Source organism: Podarcis muralis, chromosome 5, assembly GCF_964188315.1.
Source record: "Podarcis muralis chromosome 5, rPodMur119.hap1.1, whole genome shotgun sequence".
NCBI lineage: Eukaryota > Metazoa > Chordata > Lepidosauria > Squamata > Lacertidae > Podarcis > Podarcis muralis.
Window position 1 is genome coordinate 6,018,431 of NC_135659.1, and position 19,360 is coordinate 6,037,790.

General features: G+C 44.8%; 1 protein-coding gene across 3 annotated transcripts in view; it reads right to left on the reverse strand.

The window, feature by feature from the left end:
• The window catches only part of TNR (tenascin R), a 384,528-nt gene that overhangs the window by 166,080 nt on the left and 199,088 nt on the right, over positions 1-19,360 (reverse strand). For 2 of the 3 annotated variants that reach the window (XM_077928217.1, XM_077928218.1), the window contains exon 2: positions 1,459-1,559. The exons of the other annotated variant lie outside the window; for it this stretch is intronic. The gene's annotated coding sequence lies outside the window, so the exon portion shown is untranslated. The remainder of the gene's footprint in view (positions 1-1,458; positions 1,560-19,360) is intronic. 3 annotated transcript variants of the gene reach the window in all.

Consider the following 19,360-nt stretch of genomic DNA (forward strand, 5'->3'; position numbering starts at 1 on the left):
TTGTTGATGCCCCCAAATCAAATTTCTATCTGGCTTAGAATGCAAGCAGGACTGAAATTGTGGATGCCCGGTGGAACCATGCACATGTCTCACACACGCAAAGCTACAGCCTGGGACAAATACACCTTTTGCCCTATGAACACGGTCGGTTCTCTAACATACCTGCGCAAATGTCTCTACTCCTTGGAAACCTCTTTACGTGATAAATTAAACCAAAGTTTCTCTGGAGACCATAAAGCAAGGGGAGGAGGGAATGTTTAAAAGAGGAAAGCATACCAACAAAATAACTCATTCTTAGAAGAGTTTTGCACAGGCTCAGCTGTTTATCATACCCACAGCAGGCACCTCACAAAGGAGAGAAAGAAATATAGAACATCTGGAAACCTCTGAAATTAAAAGGAAGCCCAAGTTTGTGTCTCCTTCCACCAGGCAAAGAGTTATGGTGAGTACTGTAGGGACATGGCTGTGTTTTATGATAGGCTTTTGAAGCCCTGGAAATGTTCAGTTAGGTTAGTAAATAATTCAAAAAATGATTTGTGCCAGCCCATCAGAGATCACATAATGCAGGAGTAGAGCATGCATTCCCCGGCATGAGTGAGCACAGTAATATGCTTTTATTGCCAGTCACGTAATAACCCACGTCCTTAGGTACCTTATTAAAAACAACATTGTTAGCGCTGTAGCTTCCTCATGTCAGCCATGCTAGGCCTTCTATTCTGCGCTTATGCCTTGTGAAATCCAACACTGGCATTAGGGGGTGGCACTTGTGGGCAGCAGCTGGGGCCCCAGAGCCCTGGGAGGGGGGGTCCCACTACCCCCCTGGACTGCCACTGCTTGCTTGCTCCCCTGCCTGCCCATGCCCTTGGGTGAGGAGATGAGCAGCGAAGTAGACGCTGCGGCTTGGTATTCGGACCCCTGGCATCTGAAAGTGGCAGGGTCTGAAGCTGGGATCTAATGCCTGCTCACCTTTAACTCCAGTCCTTCCCATTCTCTGCATGACCAGTTCTTCTTTATACTGGTTTGGTGGGAAAAGGGAAGCACACTGGGTATATAAAAACTAGCCCTGCACAACTTGCGACCCTTTGAGCTAAATGCAACCCACGCGTCACACATTGCAGCCTTTAGAGATGCTTGCCCTACGTTTGGTTGGCGAGCTGAATTTGGTGGGTCTCAAGCTGCACACGCTTTAGCTAACTGCAACACCGAGGAAAGGAGATGGAGCCCACAGGCAGGTGGGCTCCACAACAGACTGGGAGCCAAGAACCTAACGGGGACAAGAGCCCCGTCATTACGAAGATGGAATGCTCTGGGAGGTTTAATGAAAGGCGGCAGGGATTGTGTGGAGAATGGAATTCCCTTCTATGTGGGCTTTGAGCTTCTCCCAGAACTAAAGAGACAAGTCGCTACACACTGAATGATGGGAGGAAAGGGGTGGGGAGAATCAAGAAGGCCCAGTACCTGCTGAAACAGGCTGTTTGATGTTCACCTCTGTGACTCGTTCCTTGATTCAGTTCCCCAAAGCAAGCAGCCTCTTTATCAAGTCAACACTCCACAGCCGCCTAGAGAGAGAGCAAAGAGAAAAGGAAGAGATTAAATCTTCTCATTCAAAGGGGGGAACAAACTTTATATTTTGGGAGAAGAGGTTGCTTTTTTTTTTTTAGACTTAAAAAAAAAGTCTACGAAGCTGAAAGAATGTTCAAAACTGCCAACCTTTTCTTCCACACATTGGAAGTACAAATGGCACATTTCATGTCTGAATTTACTCCCTGACACTTGTCCATTGTCAGTGAGGTATATGGGGTGTTAAGATATGAATTTAGGATACCCCACTGTCAAATTTGGGAACTGCAGAGCTATCAGGTTGCAAGAAATGTGCTATTTTTGGCTATTAAACCAGGGTCACCACAAATGTGGGTTAGATGTTCTCTTCTGAACCTGACCCTGGGATCTAAGATGCAGAGATTTACCTTGTATTTCACCACCAGGGAAGTACAGACAAATCAGCCAGACTAGCAAGGAAGTATATTGAACAATGATAGGCCTGAGCAGGTCATGTGGTACTGTTGACCCTTATAAAAGTTTTCAAGTTAGGCATGCTCACCAGGCTGAGCAAAGTTGGAGGCTGTGATAGGCTGCATTTCCCCCTGCCCTTTTGCAAGGAACTTGATTCTATCTGCTACACCCAACCCACTAGCGTGGTCTTTGCCAATCTGATATACATGTTTTGGACCACCTCTCCTATCAGACTAAGTAGCAGTGTTGTTAGTGCCTGGAAAGCTGCATCAGGCTGGCAAAGACTGCACTAGAGTTTCTGAAGGCTTCCTAAGGCCTGGCACCTGTGATGGGGGCAAAGACTGGGAGTGCAGGGATGATGCCTGACAGGTTAGGGGGGGTGGCCTTGATAGGGCAGAGCCTGGGTCTACTCGTGTGTGGAAGAGGCAGAAGGGAGCAGCACCCTGTGAGTCAGGTTTCACAGTATGTGGTGGGCAAGAAGTTGGATCTCATGGACAAAATGCAGCATCAGTAGCAAATGCTCAATCCATTTGCACACATCATTTTACAAAACAGGTCAGACGGTACTATTCAGGTACTATTGTACAAACCAGTCAGGTCAAATGTGTTTTAATTTGTTGGAAGCCACCCAGAGTGGCTGGGGAAACCCAGCCAGATGTGTGGGGTATAAACAACAACAATTGCTACTACTGCTGCTACTACTATATGTGCATTTCATATTTCTTTGGAATGGTGGCAGGAGGCTCCCCTGATCTTGCCACTGCCACATAGCCCCATCCTGATAAGTGCAGAGATGCTACAACCCTACACACCTTGAGTCACTGCTGGAAGCATCCAGGGAGGCCAAAGAACCTCAGGGTGGAGTCTGGTTGGCTTAGGTATGGACCTGAAAGTTCTTAAGCCAAACAGAAAATAGCTTGCACCCTTGCATCTGGCTCCTCCACCTGAATATTTTCTGCTTCCTTGATGACTTGGAGAAGATAAGAGTCCAAAACTGAAACCTCAGATCAGTGCCTGAAGCCTGATAGCCCCATCATCTCATTTTTAGACAGTGGGCAACTGAGCCTTTACAGAACTTCAGTATGAAAAACACTCCCTCTTTATTTTTAAAAAAGGCTGCTGAGGTTTTTGCATATACAACCATAAGCCACAAGCAGGAGGGAAACCAGCTACCAGCCACCAGCGAGAGGAGAGCAAGAGTCTTCTCCTCTGCTGGTCAGCCTTATCCTGAAGGGAAGCACTTGAGCCTCACTGTACTGGCAAAGGAATCCCCTATTTGCCTTCAGAGTCCTGGAGTCACCCTGCTTGTTCTGCCAGCAAAGTTCACCCAGTCCATCACGTTCCAGGTCCCACGTCTGCCACCCAACATGAATCTCCATTGGCTACACCAGCAGAAGCCTCATGGGCAGCAGCTGAAAAATCCCAAGGACAAGGAGATGGTTGCATTTTGCTATACTTCTGCTGTTGTTGGCGACTGCCTTGTACATCACTTGTCAGAAGGACAGTTTAGCTTAATAACTTATAACGTATAGCTCTGTTGTAGGGATTCCTATTAGATCAGGGTTCTCTTGTATAATGGATGTGTATGTGTATTTTAATAAACTGAATAGAGTGAAAGGTTATGAGTCATTGGATGGGGGGCGGGGGGAGTGTGTATGTATGACCATAATAGTGTTTAGCATAGTTTTTTTAGTTGCTATTCTGCTGATATTGTTTTACAGATCATAGATGCCTTCTTGATTTGTTATGCCTGGAGACAATTTGGTCGTGCCTCCACAGCAGTGACCAAGGAAGAATGACCCCTGGGAGGAGCGCAAAAAGAGGAAATGCAATGGTACACCAACACAACTGGACACCTTCATCTGCCCCAGCTGCAACAAAACATGTCTCTCCCGCTTCAGTCTCTGCAGCCACAGCAGGTGCTGTAACTCTCCAACGTTTTGACTTCACCCGTGAAGGCACACTCTTCCATTGTCTCCTGAGACAGGTGGATGCCAACCAAACCATATGATATGATTTACACTGTAATTGCAATGTATAGCTTACTTTTTAGTTGTTGGTTTGTTAATATAGTAGTGTTTTATAGATTGTAACTGTTTGTTAATTATATTATTTATGCTGTGCTTGTGATGTTCTATTGTGTTATTGTTGTTTATTGTTTGTAAGCCACTTTTGGATTCTTTTGAACGGAAAGCGGAGTAGAAATCCATCCATCAGGTAGGTTGGCATAAACCTACCATCTTCTATTACAGAACCATCTTCTATTATACGCTACATTTTTTACCTGCAAGTTTCCTACATACATAGCAGAGTTTCCTACATACATACCAGCTCTTGCAGAAGCAGGTTGTATTTGATATCACACTCCTGCACAAGCACAGAAATAGAAAGGGACCTGTTACACATCTATTCAGATAATTGCTTCACGCCTGGGTCTCAGAGGAATTGGCAAACACTAAAGGATGAGAAACCAGACAATGCTCTTGTAAGGGAGGCAAATGTTATTAGCTGCATTTCTCAGCCACGGGGATCTCAAAGCAGGGAGAAAGAAAAACAGCCCAACTCAAGAGAGGGGATGGCCCACTGGCCCAGTCCACCACCACAATGCTATTGTTGGCTGGTAGAGCGAAGGCCATTTATTCCAATCACCAGGGACAGCCTCTGTTTCCTAGGACTTGTCTCTGCTATCCTAATTTGAATCTGACAGATAGAAATCACTGGAGCATTAGTGCATTTCTAGCTCAGCTCTAGCCAAGTAAGCAGAGGGACTTTTCAAGGCCACTGCAGATTTCAGCCCAAACTTAGCGTAGGCTTGAGCTGATTGTGAACTGGGGAGGTGAAAGACTGTAGCAGCTGTGCTAATGCTTACAGCTTTTAATCACACCAGAGTTGCGGTGGGGGGGGGGATCAGCTGCTCCTGCTCAACTGTGTAAGATATAGGAAGTCACTGGATTGCAAGTCTACCATTTTGGAAAGGTGCTGAAATTGAATGGAGGGCTCTGAAGTTAAAAAAAAAGGAGGTCAACTCCCAAAGAGAAAAACACCACGTGGAGAAGCAAAAAGCCTTATAACACAGGAAGCTGAAGGTGCTTACATACTCTCCTGAGTCGTTTCACTAACTGACCAAAGATATTAGCTATTGCAGCTGAACGGACTCTGTAGTTCCCACCAAAGAGCAGAGAAGACAGTGCTGTCACGAGTGTAGCGGGTGGAACTGGGATGTGGAACTAACCCCAGACACTTAGGCAATCCAAGCACTTCTTAGCTAATACCTGACATGATGCTATAAACTTAATACCTTTATGGTCACGACATCCACCCCCTTCAACCCCCACCCCCCAAATCCTGAGATTGGAATTGACTATCCAAGGTGCAATACATCCTGAAGAGTCTAACAGGTGAGTGTTTACTCAGCGGTAAGTCCCACCAGAGTCAATGAGGCTTACTCCTAAGCAGGGATGGGGAGAGATTTGATTCAGTTCATATTTGAATCCAAATCTACCAAATCAACACTTTCTGAAATAATTTGAGAACTTCAAAAGTTGCAGTTATCCATATTTTCGGTGCAGTTCTCCAGTCCAACAATGTCTACAGGAATGGATAAATTTGTGGAAGGTGTGCATAAAAATGGACATATTAATGGAAGTATAAATTCCATTATATTAGAGCTTGCTTTCAAAAATATGCCCATTAGTCAAAACTGCATTTTAAAAACTGGATTGTGAAAAATTTGCACTAAATTGCTGCTGAAAGGTGGAGAACTGAATTTAAAATTGAAAGAATGAGAAACCAAGAGAACCAAAATCAAAGACCCTCTACTCCTAAGTAAGTGTGTATAAGGATTGCAGGCAAAATGCAGAGCTCTGCAAGAAGCCTGAGGTGGCTTTCAGTTGACTCCCTTCCTTCGGAGCGGAAGCAATTTTTCCCTTCTGGTGGGAGTCTCATTTATGCCTCAGTTCAAGTGTCTTTTGAAATCAGAGATACTTGAAAGGTGACAGAATATAAAGTGCCTGGTGTCAACAACGATGCATGCCATTGTACAATTGTTCTCTGATGCTTATTTTCTGAACCGATGTAGGTCTATGGCATCTATTTAGTTGCTGTGTACTGTTTATAGATTTTATTAAATGATTAATTCAATACCCCAAGCTATCACAACTTCTCATGTTTTTTGCAGCATGCTTATCTGGAATCTTTGGTGGGTGATTTGGTGCATTTTCAGATATTGATATTTGTCTGCTTTCTTCAGTTAATGGATTCTGTAATGTAACAAAGACACCTTGATAGCATTTGGGTTGCTTAGATTGTTAATGTAATTCAGGTGTTGTTTGCTAATTCCATTTTTTTCACACTGAATTAATTTATTTGCCATTTTGGTTTTTATTTGGATCACATCTGTGCATAAATATTTTGCGAACTGAAAGCCAAATTCCTTTTGTGTGGACAAAATAATGTATTCTGGTGTGGGCCACGACCAAGCCACAACATGGGCACGTTTGAGCATTTTGAGGTAGTCATGGGTAAATCCCCCCTGGCTGGGTTGCCTCTGAAATTAGCCAAGCTAATTTAAGGAATTAGTTCAGGTTATTTTGAAGCCCATTTGTATTTGTGCCCCTTGGTTATGCAAGAAAGAAGCAAACAAACACCTGGCCCACTGCCAGTTTCCCAAGTCCCTCCCGTTCTTTTCCAATCCCGCATACCGTCCTGTCCTGGTGGTCTGGTGCTCATAGTAAAAAATAAAAAGGGTAAAGGATCCCTGACAGTTAAGTCCAATCGTGAACGACTCTGGGGTTGCGGCGCTCATCTCGCTTTACTGGCCGAGGGAGCCAATGTTTGTCCACAGACAGTTTTTCCAGGTCATGTGGCCAGCATGATTAAGCCGCTTCTGGCGAAACCAGAGCAGTGCATGGAAACACTGTTTACCTTCCCGCTGGAGCGGTACCTATTTATCTACTTGCACTTTGACGTGCTTTCGAACTGCTAGGTTGGCAGGAGCTGGGACCGAACGACAGGAGCTCACACCGTCGCGGGGATTCGAACCACAGACCTTCTGATCAGCAAGCCCAAGAGGCTCAGTGCTTTAGACCACAGCGCCACCCGCTGGTGGTAGCTGCAAGCTATTGGGGAAGGCAAGGGAAGGAAGTCTCTTCCTCCTCTCCTCTCTTCCTCTTCTCAATTTTGGGAACCTCCAGCATTGCCCTAAATCCTACACTGGCAAAAGGTGCAGCTAGCCCTATGCCTCACTAGTCTAGCACTATGTGGTGCTTCCTAGGTGCCAATTTAGGTGCCAGTCTTATGGGCTCAGCAGCAAGCTCCCAGGCCCCAGCTGCTGATTCTCAGGGTTTGCATCTCAAGAGACCCACCAATCTTAGGAGGCAGGAGAAGGTGGGGTGGGAAGACATAATGGGGATATAAGGTCACAAGAAGATTAGAATGGTCTTCTTGTTGAATCAGAACAATACACAGAATATACTCCTGGTGGATGTTGCTCCTAGCTGTTGTTTTAAAAGTGCAGCATGGATAGGCCTCTTTCAGTGCCATCTGCTTTGTTAACCTGGCAGGTACTTTCTTCTGTATCCTCTCCCAATAGATGATTTCCATTATACACAGGTGTCTACAAATTAGAAATAATTCATTACTTTCCGGTGAGGAGTTTAAATGGGCTTCATGAACTCCGTAGAGTTACCTCCCATTATCTGTCTCTGCAGACCTGCAGGGCTGCTGTGTGTAATCTGTCTGCAGCCCAGTTTGCGGCTCCTAACGCCTGTCTCTGCCCCCTTTTTGTCTCTCAGCTCCCCAGAGAAAAGAGCCCTTTGGCAAAATCTCTGCCACACAGCCTTCTCAAGCTCCTGGCTCTTGCACGGATCAGAAACCAGTTTTATGAGCTCCGGATCTTTCTTGCATTAAAAAGGCCTCTGGTGTAAAGTGGTTACAAGACTGCAAAATGTGAAATGCCACATTGAGAAAGGGAAGACCTCAGAGAGCACTTAAATGCAGTTTAATTACATTCCTTCTACACCAGTCAGGGGGGCAATTTACCATCCAAAGTCATATGCTTTGCTCAGAAAAACAAAACTAAGCACAAGCATTGCTCCCGCTCACGGCTGATCTTTCCTGAGGATGTGAACTGCCTATGCACTAATAGCTGTTTTTCATACAATTTCAGATGCTCGGCATAAAGTATCAGAATAGAGGATGCATATTTTGATCATCACATTGGTATCCTGTCCTTCCTCCAAACCTGTGAGATAGCCTTAAAAATGGTACCTTGCCCAATGTTATCCTCTGAGCTTCATGGCTGAGAAGAGTATTCTGAAATTAGGTTTTCCCTGTCCAAGTCCAACACTTAATCCACGGCAGTCATGTTCAGACCCATTTTCAGAGACCATGGATTCAGTCCTACCCTTCAGTCCTCCCCAATACAAAGAACAGGAGGCATGATAACTATCATTTGGGTGAAACCAGGCTACAACAAATGGAAGAGGTTTGGCACAGGCATTGGGTAGACCCCACCCCTTCCGGCCCGCCTGCCAGAAGAACTTACATTTGGGGGTCAACTGGAAATGAGGGCGCCCCTGACCTACATCAAGGAGTAACTCCCCCACTGGATTGCACCTGGGGAGTGCTGTATCCCCTTGCCCCTGCCTGGGCACCCAGACAGAAGCATCTTCCCTGGATCCCTTTAATGGGATACCCCATTTCAGACGGGCCGGGTAGAGGCTACAACCTCCCTTCCGTCCAAGACGACGCTTATCCAGTGATGCAATGGCATCTACCAGGAAGGGGGAGAGGACTTTTGCACTGAATACCTTGATATCAGCAATCAGAAAATACAAATTTTATTGTTGAAATACATTAATATAGTAAGCCTTTTCGTTATGTGGGGCTTATGCTCTAGGGATTGCACCTAAAGCCAAAATTGTGTATAGTCAAAACACATTGGGTGCAAAGAAAGGTGGGATGGCCAAAGCCTTTTCCCCCAGACAACAGCCTCCTTTTGAATTGTTCTTTTTTTTTGCCAAGCACGTAAAGCTGAATACACACTAGTTAAATGTGTGTAAGTTGCGGACTTATGGAATAAATAATATCAGTGGTGTTATTTGCTCATTTTCAGGAAAATGTTTTATTTTGTACAATATAAACGTTGCAAGGATGTGTGGATAATGGAGGAGGAGGGTTGATGCAGGACCTGTAGGACAGTATTTTTCTGGGCTTTTTAGTTTAAAAAAACTTGGCAAAAAAGGGTTACATGTGTTCACTGAAACAACAATGGCATACCCTCCACATTTTCCAAGGACAGTCCTGGAATTACAGAAGCTGTCCCGGTTTCTGATTTGATCCCGGAATGTCCCAGTTTTCCTTTTTCCTCCCTTCCATGTCTCAGGGAACAATTAAAAGTGGTGGGTGGGTGTGTAGGTTCAAAAACAGAGTCCTGTTTATACTGAAAATAAAGTTTCTGCACCAAATGAAGGAAATGGTGAAGCTGGCCTACAGTGCCCTTCCTATAATTTTGAAGAAAAGTGTCACCAATCCACTATAAGTTCTTTGATTGCAATGCTTCAGCAGTTTTTTTTAGAAAACACGTAGAATGTTTATTCGTTTATTTTAAATAAACTGTTTTCAATGGAGCTTACTCCCAGGTAACTGCGTAAAGACTATGCAGCCTTACACTGCAATCCTAAGCGTTTTTACTCAGAACTAAGTCCCACTGAGTTCAATAGGATTTACTCTTTGGTATGTTCCCGATCATTCCCCCAGTTTCCATTATTGTTATTGTTATTGTTGTTATTGTTATATCCTGCCTTTTTCCCTGACAGGGACTCAAGGTAGCTTACAGCTAAAATTTTATTTCATTCCGTTTATCTGTTGAAGGTGCTATACATGATCTCTTCTCTTGCACATTTTTTTCTTTACAACAATCCTATGGGGTAGGTTAGACTGGAGGGTTGTAACTGGCTCGATGTGACAGGTGTATATGTTTATACGATGAATATATGTGCGGCAAGTTCAAAGGCGGGATGTAGAATATAATGTTCCTATTTTCATCAGAGAAATGTAGGAGGATGTGCAACGGACAGACACAGGCCACAACTGAATGAATTTGATGGGTCCGAAGGGTGGACTAAGCATGATGTGGCAGCCATATTTGTTGTTTGTGCAGCTGCTCTGATCACAACCAAAGTGGATGAGTGTGTGAAGGGCAATTACATTTTGCTATAAAAATGTGCCTTGGTGATGGGAGCCCTTTCTTTAACTCCTTGCCCTCTGTTGCCTCAGGTCATTTCCTCCCAGCTTGACTCTGATCCTAGAATCAAGCCAAGCCAAGGTGAAAAGACTTGAGTTGATGATGGAAGAAAGAAACATAAGGGGGGGGTGGAGGAGCTTCAGGCTTTTGCAACCCTCACTTATGAACACCTTTTGTTGTAAACATTAAATCCCACTGCCTACTTATGTGGCAATGAGGCAGACACAAGAATAGTTGGACCCTCAGTCAAAAGTCATGGGTCAAAAGTCATGGGTAACTTTCTGGACTGTTCTTCTTCCAGTGCCAGAGTCTGAGAATTCCTGCTGTACTGTAGGCAGCAAGGTGGGCTTCTGGGGTTACCATCCAGGCACGGATCAGGGCCATTTCTCTTTTGCTCCAGCGGTCTTCAATAAGAGTGGGCTTCCAGGCCATTGCCAGGCCCCACCCCCAACTCTTTGGTTTTTGTACTGATTTATGGCTCTGTGTGTAGATTTTTGCATTATGAGACATTCCTCCCGCCTCTGTGTTGGATTTATGAGTAGAGGCAGTGTTTGGAAATGGTTTCCTGTAGGAATTAATTCATTTTTAATCAGCTGAGCATAATGATTTGAAATAAATGATCTTCCTGAACTGAGGTTAATCAGCTCTGAATGGGCCTTTTCCATTATGTTATTTAGAGAGGGTATATTATAGAAATACTGTTATAGGCCTTATTTAATCATCTGTTTGTTTCACTGTGTACACAGTTTTTAATGGACTGCTCAAGATTTAATGCGAGGAAGCTTTATTTTTATTATTTGTAGGGGATTTAGTGCTGACAAAAGGTGCAGGATTGATAGCACCAAAGGCAGAAACAATCTATTTCTTTGTATTTTGCAGTACCCTTAGCATACGAAACTAACAGAGCCATGTGCTACTGAGGAACAGACTTCCGTAGCCTCCTTTCTGTACGCTGGTATACTGGTGGCAAGATGAAGTGGGGGTTTTTTGTGTGTGTGTGTGTGTGTGCTACTAAATAAACAGACACCAAGGCATGCTGCACTATATTAACAAACAAGCACAAAACCTGTCATGGATTTCTGCCCCTAGTACCATAGTTTTTGAAGTATAGTCATGCATGCAGAATTTTAGTATCTGCCACAAAAAAGGATGCCAAAGTTTGTGACCAATACTAGGTTCTCAGTTGTAGCGTTTTATTCCCATTACCAGTCTCCAAAGGAAAATTTCTCATCCTGATGCTCCAAAATGTTGGAAAACATTTTAAAGCAAAGAATATAGAAGTCTTCAGTAACCAGACATTATAGAAAGTAAGTCTAAACTACTTTCAAAAATGTATAATCTCCTATTAGAATGGAATACAAAAGACGAACTTATAAAAGAGGCTATGATAAAATGGGCTATTGATCTAGGACACAACATAGACTATGATGTATGGGCCAAACTCTGGAATGAGAGTATAAAATTCACCGCTTGTTCTGCCTTAAAAGAGAATGTTATGAAGATGGTCTATCGTTGGTATCTTACTCCCACCAAATTGGCAAAAATGTACAGAACTAGTAGTAAAACTTGCTGGAAATGCAAGGAAAAGGATGGCGACTTCTTTCATATGTGGTGGTCATGTAATAAATTAAAAGAGTTCTGGGAATCGATTTATAAAGAGTTAAAAAAGATGTTTAAATATAGCTTTCCCAAAAAGCCGGAAGAATTCTTGCTAGGTTTGGTGGGAGAAGATATTAAGAAGACTGATCAAAGATTATATTTGTACGCAACAACAGCAGCTAGAGTTCTGATCTAGAGTGGGTGATCTTAAATCTCAATAAAAATTATTTATATATATAAAAAGAAGAAGTCTTCAGTAACCATTTTCTGGGCCCTCTCTTGACCTCTCCTCACACTCTCCCTATATTTCCCTTCCCTCAGCCAGACCCACACCCTGAACTCACTCACTCACTCACTCACTCACTCACTCACTCACAGCTCTCCTTTTGCCACCATGCTGCCACATGCTTAAAAGAAAGAAAATCCATTGATAACTCAAAGATGGGTTCAAAATAAAGCACACAAACAAAGGTATCTTATTCCACATTTACCTAGATGATGTATTCAGTGATTTCATCCAATGTGTGTGTGTATTAAGTGGCTGAGATGTTTGGCATCTTTGGTGCAGGGCTGTCACAGCCCTGTTCTGGATCAACCTCCTGAGCACACAGAAGAAGGAGTGATGTCAACCATCTTTCTCCACCATCTTCCCACTTCTCCCCACAGTTCATGGGCATGTGCCACTGTCCTTACTTCCTGCAGGCAGCTGGTGACCCCACTGCAGGCTGCTGTTGCATTGCTACGCACAAGCTAGAGCAAACCGACAGCGCCCTGTACTGCCTTGCTGACTGTGTTCAGTAAACTCTTGGCTCTCTTGCCCATAGGCAACTGCTGCTTTTGTTGCATAGAAAGGACAATAGTAAAGGTAAAGGTACCCCTGCCCATACAGGCCAGTCTTGACAGACTCTAGGGTTGTGTGCCCATCTCACTTTATAGGCCGGGGGCCAGCGCTGTCTGGAGACACTTCCGGGTCACGTGGCCAGCGTGACATTGCTGCTCTGGCGAGCCAGAACCGCACACGGAAACGCCGTTTACCTTCCCGCTAGTAAGCGGTCCCTATTTATCTATTTGCACCCGGGGTGCTTTCAAACTGCTAGGTTGGCAGGCGCTGGGACCGAGCAACGGGAGCGCACCCCGCCGTGGGGATTTGAACCGCCAACCTTTCGATCGGCAAGCCCTAGGCGCTGAGGCTTTTACCCACAGCACTACCCGCATCCCCTAGAAAGGACAATAGATTGGTGCTATTTACAGTTATTTGGAATTCCAAACTAATTCACCAGGTTCAATTTTGGTCACAGATAATATTGATTTGTTGCTGCAGTCAATTATCTGGAACTTTTGTTGTCTGATTCTACTTGATTTTTCCATCAGGGGAAAATACGTACCAGTAACTGGAGGCCCAAACTCTTGCACAAGGTAGGGAGAGAATGGCAACCCCCCCCCCCCCAGTGGCTGAGCACTTGTAAGAATGTGTGTCTGAATGTGGGAGTCTGTCAGCATTTCCTTATTCTCACTGAGATGCAGATTCTTATCTACACATCCAGTCAACACGCACACATTGAACTGCCAGTATAAAGCAAAACAGATTATGTAACTGCTTCTTCAGGAATTAAAAGAACACATGTGCACAGAAAGAGTAGGATATCTGAAGCACTCTTCAGACTTTCCATGGAGATATCTGAGATACAGAGATGCTGGCAAATTCCTCCTGAGCTGAATTTCAGTGAATCAATAATTCTGTCGTCTGGGTGAAGACTGCATGTAATGTGTTTCATACACCTGCAGCAAAGGATTCTGAATCCCTACAGTTTTCCTTTCTGAATACTCTGCAAAATCCGAATATGTGTTTTTGTACGCATGGCACCACTGAAAACCATTTTAAATTGTACTTGGTTGGCTGTGCTCTTCATAGAGCCTTGCAATGCAAGAGAAGTCTACCACTGCACACAAGAAAAAAAGATGGCTCATGCACAAAGTGCCAGCAACTTCCCCACGGGGAAACCCTGAAGGGCATTGGGGTTTGGCCTTGGGATTTGGATGGAGGACCCCAAAGGGCTTTGGAGGGCAGAGCCTGTGTACAGGTGGGTTAGCTTGCATGTTGGGTCAAGAGAGAGATGGGCCCTGCAGGATTGTGGGGAATCAAAGTGGGAAGCTGCAGAAAATCATTGGTGTGGCACATTCCTGTCTTTGTGGAGGCTGCCTGCATTTTGGGTCTGGGTAAGGGCAGCAACTTCATGGAATGTGTGCAAGATACAATCAGGGGAAATGACCAAAACAGCAAAGTCTGTTCTGCTAGGCTGGGCTGCTCATGTAATTTGCAGGCATTGATGCCTGCTTCAGCAAGAGTAGGAGCCTCATATGATATAAACTGCAGTACACATGCCTGAAGTGGACCTAGCTTTCTAAATGCAGGCAGCCTGTGTCCGAGGATCTCATCTTATGTTCCAAACTGAAGACGAAATGGGGAAGGGGGAGTATTGCTGCTGAGTAAGTAATGCAATGAGCAATATGAGCTGGGCAAACTCACATTCCCTCCTAGATTTATTTATTTTTAAAGTTGTGGCCATTTTTAATCCAGATCGTTGTCTCTTTGAGGTCATGTTATCACCCCTTAATGTAACCACTGCCAGGGGGAGGTGGCACTGTGACTGGGTTCACAACCAGCATTGTAGTCCCAGCTCTACACTTTAAAATAAAAAAAATAAAAATAAAATTTAATGCAGTATCTGCAAACAAGAATACAGTGGTACCTCGGGTTACATACACTTCAGGTTACCTACGTTTCAGGTTACAGACTCCGCTAACCCAGAAATAGTGCTTCAAGTTAAGAACTTTGCTTCAGGATAAGAACAGAAATTGGGCTCCGGCAGTGCGGCAGCAGCAGGAGAACCCATTAGCTAAAGTGGTGCTTCAGGTTAAGAACAGTTTCAGGTTAAGTACGGACCTCCGGAACGAATTAAGTACTTAACCTGAGGTACCACTGTAAACATAGCACTGAGTTTATAGTATCATTTTACATAATCTCAAAACATAAATGGTCAGTGTAGGCTCTCGACAGACATGTTTGTGAAATTGGTGGGATAAATTTGTCATCCACTTTCCTTGCATATGAAAAGAAGGGGGGTCATAGGTGTCTCTCTCTTTATAACACTTGAAATAGTCATGTCCCAGATATTGTTGAACCATACCTCAAGGGGCAGCTCAACCTGGGATTTCCAGGATAGTTATGACATCATTAATCATTACTTGCTTCTGCTATCCCTAATTTTATAGTGAGAGCTCCTTGGGGCAAGCGCCTGACTTTTGCTTATGCCACATTGTGAAACACCATATACACCAGGGATCGGCAACTGGCAGCCTCTGGCTTAAATCATGCCTCATGAGTACAACCACCCCCCTATCCCCAGAGCCAAGAGAAATGCATTGGGAGGAGTGGTGGCCATGGGACGTGTCACCAGCCCTCGTTAGAACCCAGCCTGCCACCACCCAACCCAACCTTAACATGGGTTTCCGGTAAAACTAGTTGTTGAAAAGGGATGTGCAAAGGTGGCACAATGAATATAATGTGATCCATCCTTAATAAGGAAGAAGAGCGCTGATGGGCCAGGCCATTGGAGTGGGTTGGGTTTTTATCTAGCCCAGCACTCTGTTCCCAAGAGTGGCCAGCCAGATGCTTCTGAGAGGTCCACGTGTGGGTCGTGATGGCCACAGCTCTCCCCTATTATTTCTTCCCAGGCATTTTGGATATCCACAGGTCCACTATGCATGCGGAGTCCATTTAGGTATCCAGAGACTAATGGTAACTGATAGACCTCTCTCCTCCATGTATTCATCTCAACCCCTTTTAAAGCAATTTAATCCATGGGCCACCACCGTCTCTGTAAGAACACAATAATTTACAGAAGAAGTAGAAAAAGCTGTTAAGAGTGAAAGGGAGAGACCTGATTGAGGCTGAAACAGCTACAAAATGGGCATAACCCTCCAAGAATATTTCCCAGGCACAAACTCAGCTGAAATGGCCAGAAGCTGCACTCTAGAGCAACTCCTATTCGTATAAATGAGCTCGGGCAAAATCATTTCCCAATGGGCTGCATTCAATAAATGGGAACGGGGCGGGGGTGTGTGTGTGTGCCCATAAATAATCTTGCAGTGCAAAAGTCCTCTGTGGCTTTTTGCACTGCAGCCTCCCCTTCACCGGTTGCCAGTTAGCATGCATATATGGGCCTACTGAACCCCTAGAGGCGTTCAGTGATAAAGGTTAGGTATTTCCTTGATGAGCTGTGAAATATCAAGACTGTTTCACCTTGACTGCACATAAAGCAGCTAAAAACAACTTCTGCATGAGGACTGTGTATGTGTCTTCCACCTCCGTTCTCCAGCAACAGATGAATTTGTTTTCAAGGCAGTGGGTGGGTGTTCTCACCATTGCGAATGTTGCCTCTGAATGTTATTCTCAGGGCATGTGCACATTAGAAGCTGAAAATGCAGCCAGGTCATTCTCCCCTGATGTGTTTCAAATCTCCTTTCACATTGCTGGGCACACTATTACCTGATTTGCTTCCTGTACCTGCGACCCCTCCAACTGCTAGTCAATGCAGCCATCGTCTGTGCATGCCCAACAGATATCTAAAATGTGCACATCTCAGCTTGTATTCATTGGGCCACCTGTGCACATCCCTGTTCAACAACTAGTTTTACTGGAGAACCATGTTAGCGTTGGGTTGGATGGTGGCAGGCTGGGTTCTAACAAGGGCTGGTGACACATCCCATGGACACCACTCCTCACAATGTATCCCCTTGGTTCTGGGGATAGGCTGGTGGTTGAACTCATGAGGCAAGATTTAAGCCAAAGGCTGCCAGTTGCTGATCCCTGGTGTACAGTGTGGACAGCAGCACGCCCTGAAGGGCATGGGGTGCGGAGGGTGCCTTCCCAGGCGTGGGATAACCTCTCAGGTGCACGGAGTGGCACGTGCCCTGCAGCTGGGAGTGGAGTGAGCTGCCCACAGGGGTGGAGTGAGCCACCGATGGCGGACATTCAGCATGCCGCAAGGCTGTGACTTCCAAGCCTCCCCCAAGCTGTCAAAATGAAGGGGGAAGGGGAGAAGACTGCCAGCAAAGCAGCGCAGCTCTCCCCTTCTCCCAATGGTAGGCTTGAGAGTCACGGGCCGGTGGCGGGCCAAATGTCACCCCCCCCCCAGCGAAAATACCTGGGTCTGCCCCCAACACCCCCCTTTCCTCCGCCCCTGAGTGTGGCATAAGCCACCCAAGGAGCTTTTGTTTTGAACCACGTGTCCAACCACTGGGGACAGGAGAAAAGCACTGGGGATAGGAGAAGCAAGGAGTGACTAATGAAGTCATAATTATCTAAGAGGGAATGCAAATTTGTCCAGCTTACCGGTTTGAATTGGATGGAACCTGGTTTGAAGGAAAGTTCATCAATCAACAGCCTTTCTCAAGGAACTACAGGATAGATCTGGACTACAGGATAGATCTGGCTAACACCATGTGTATTCAGCTTCAGACCCCAGTGGTGTGAGTCGAAGCAAATACTAATGTATACGCCGGCTCACTTTCATCATGCCTTTTGAGCCAGGCTCAGGGCCAAACTACATATGACAGTAAATGTGTCATTGCCTTTAGCCTGTCAGCAAACAGCATCAGCTGGGAGTAGGGCCTAGTAATTAAGGAATCCCAGCGGTTCTGGAGGAGGAGTTTAACCCTCCCCATCCCTTCTGCAATCCTGATGAACGTTGCTCATCCATAGCTGCTATTGGCATTGAGAGAGAATCTTTGATTAGTGCAGATGGGGTATTTCCTCTCAATGCAAATAGCAGCCTCAGAATAAGGGGCGGGGAGGGGAGGAACAAGTTATACACCTGTTACAATAAGTGCAACCCCATCCCACTCTGGATGTCAGTGCTATTTGCAGGTTTTAAAATGTGAAAATTAAATCACAGTCATGTGCAATTGGAACCTTAAACTCCTATTCCCCTGACGGGAAGATTAAAAACAGAATGTATATAAACCGAAGCTGCAAAATTTGAATAAAACTTATTGCTTAGTCCTGCTAGTCATGCAGAAGTGTGTGACATGGGTCACACACAGTCAGAGTTTCTTGCAAAAATAGAAACCTGATCCTTTCTAGATGTAATGTTGCCCCGTCCCTTGATCTCTCCTTGTAAAGAGGTGTTGCATGTTAGTGTGACACACCAATTCAGTTTTACATCAAAAGTGTCAATGAGGATGGCACTGGGAGTGAATCATTCTGCCATAAAGCATTACTAACGAAACAATGCAGAACAGATACCTGGCACATTAAAAAGCTCTCTAATAACTAAGGATGGACTGATATATTGAAGGGGGAGGAATGGGAAAGGGATAGCATGACTCTCCAGATAATCTCTGCTTGCAGCAGAACCTTTTGCATTTTTATTCAGTGTAGGTGTTGGATCTGGGAACAAAGCAGCATTCTTCTTAACTATAAAATAATCAATAACAGCATAGGGTTTAGCAGAGTAGATCTCTCTCCAACTCTTTCATGCTTCCTCTCTTCACTGATGGCTCTTATATAAGGCATTCAGAACACAGCTTCTAAGAATCATTAGTGGTTTCTTTGAAAAGTAAGCAAATAAGTAAGCAAGAAAGAAATTGATGTGCTTATGACTGGAGATGCAGTTTCATGCTAAGCCTGTGAGCTTGGTCTATTCAGTCTATGGGCTGCATCATGTGTGACTCCTGTTAGCTTAGTTTTGTTCAGCGTGGCTCATGTTTGTCCATGTTGCTTTATGACAAAAAGCAAACAGTGAGAAGCACTAATGGGCAGGGGGCTACGCAAAGCCATTGATGCCTTTTGTAAATACCTATTTATTTAAACATATGCAAACTGAGGATGGGGTAACCAGAAAGCATCACAGACAGACCATGGGATGTAAAACAACACCAGTCTTCCAAAGCAGATATTCAAAGCTTTCTCTGCACACTCCACCACTACCAAAATATCCTGCAGATTTAGAAACATTATATGATCATTAGCAGGCATTCAGGTGAAAAGATGGTCTTTTAGTCATTACAATATCACTGCTGAGTTGTGTGTGAGTGTGTGCTGCATAGGTAGTTTTAGGTGAGCAGGAAAGAGAGTTCATTATGTGAGGAGGGAATGTGCTTTTAATAGAGAATTGTAGTAGCTGTGACTTCTATCACAGGTCATATACAGGCTGGCTGACCCAGGACATATTGGCACCTTAGAGGAACCAAAAAATGGCACCCCCTTCCCTGCCGGAAAAGATGGAGTGAGTTAATATCTGCTGCAGGAACCACAGGGGAATAAAGATCTGCATTGGGATCCTGCCACCCAAGGCAGTCACCTCTCTTTCCCTCATGGGTGGGCCAGCTATGGGCCACATTCACATGGCACACTTAAAGCATATGGCTTCCCCAGTGTATTTGCATTCTCATACCTGCCAGAAATACTAACTTAGCAGCACATTTTCATTATGATTGTTA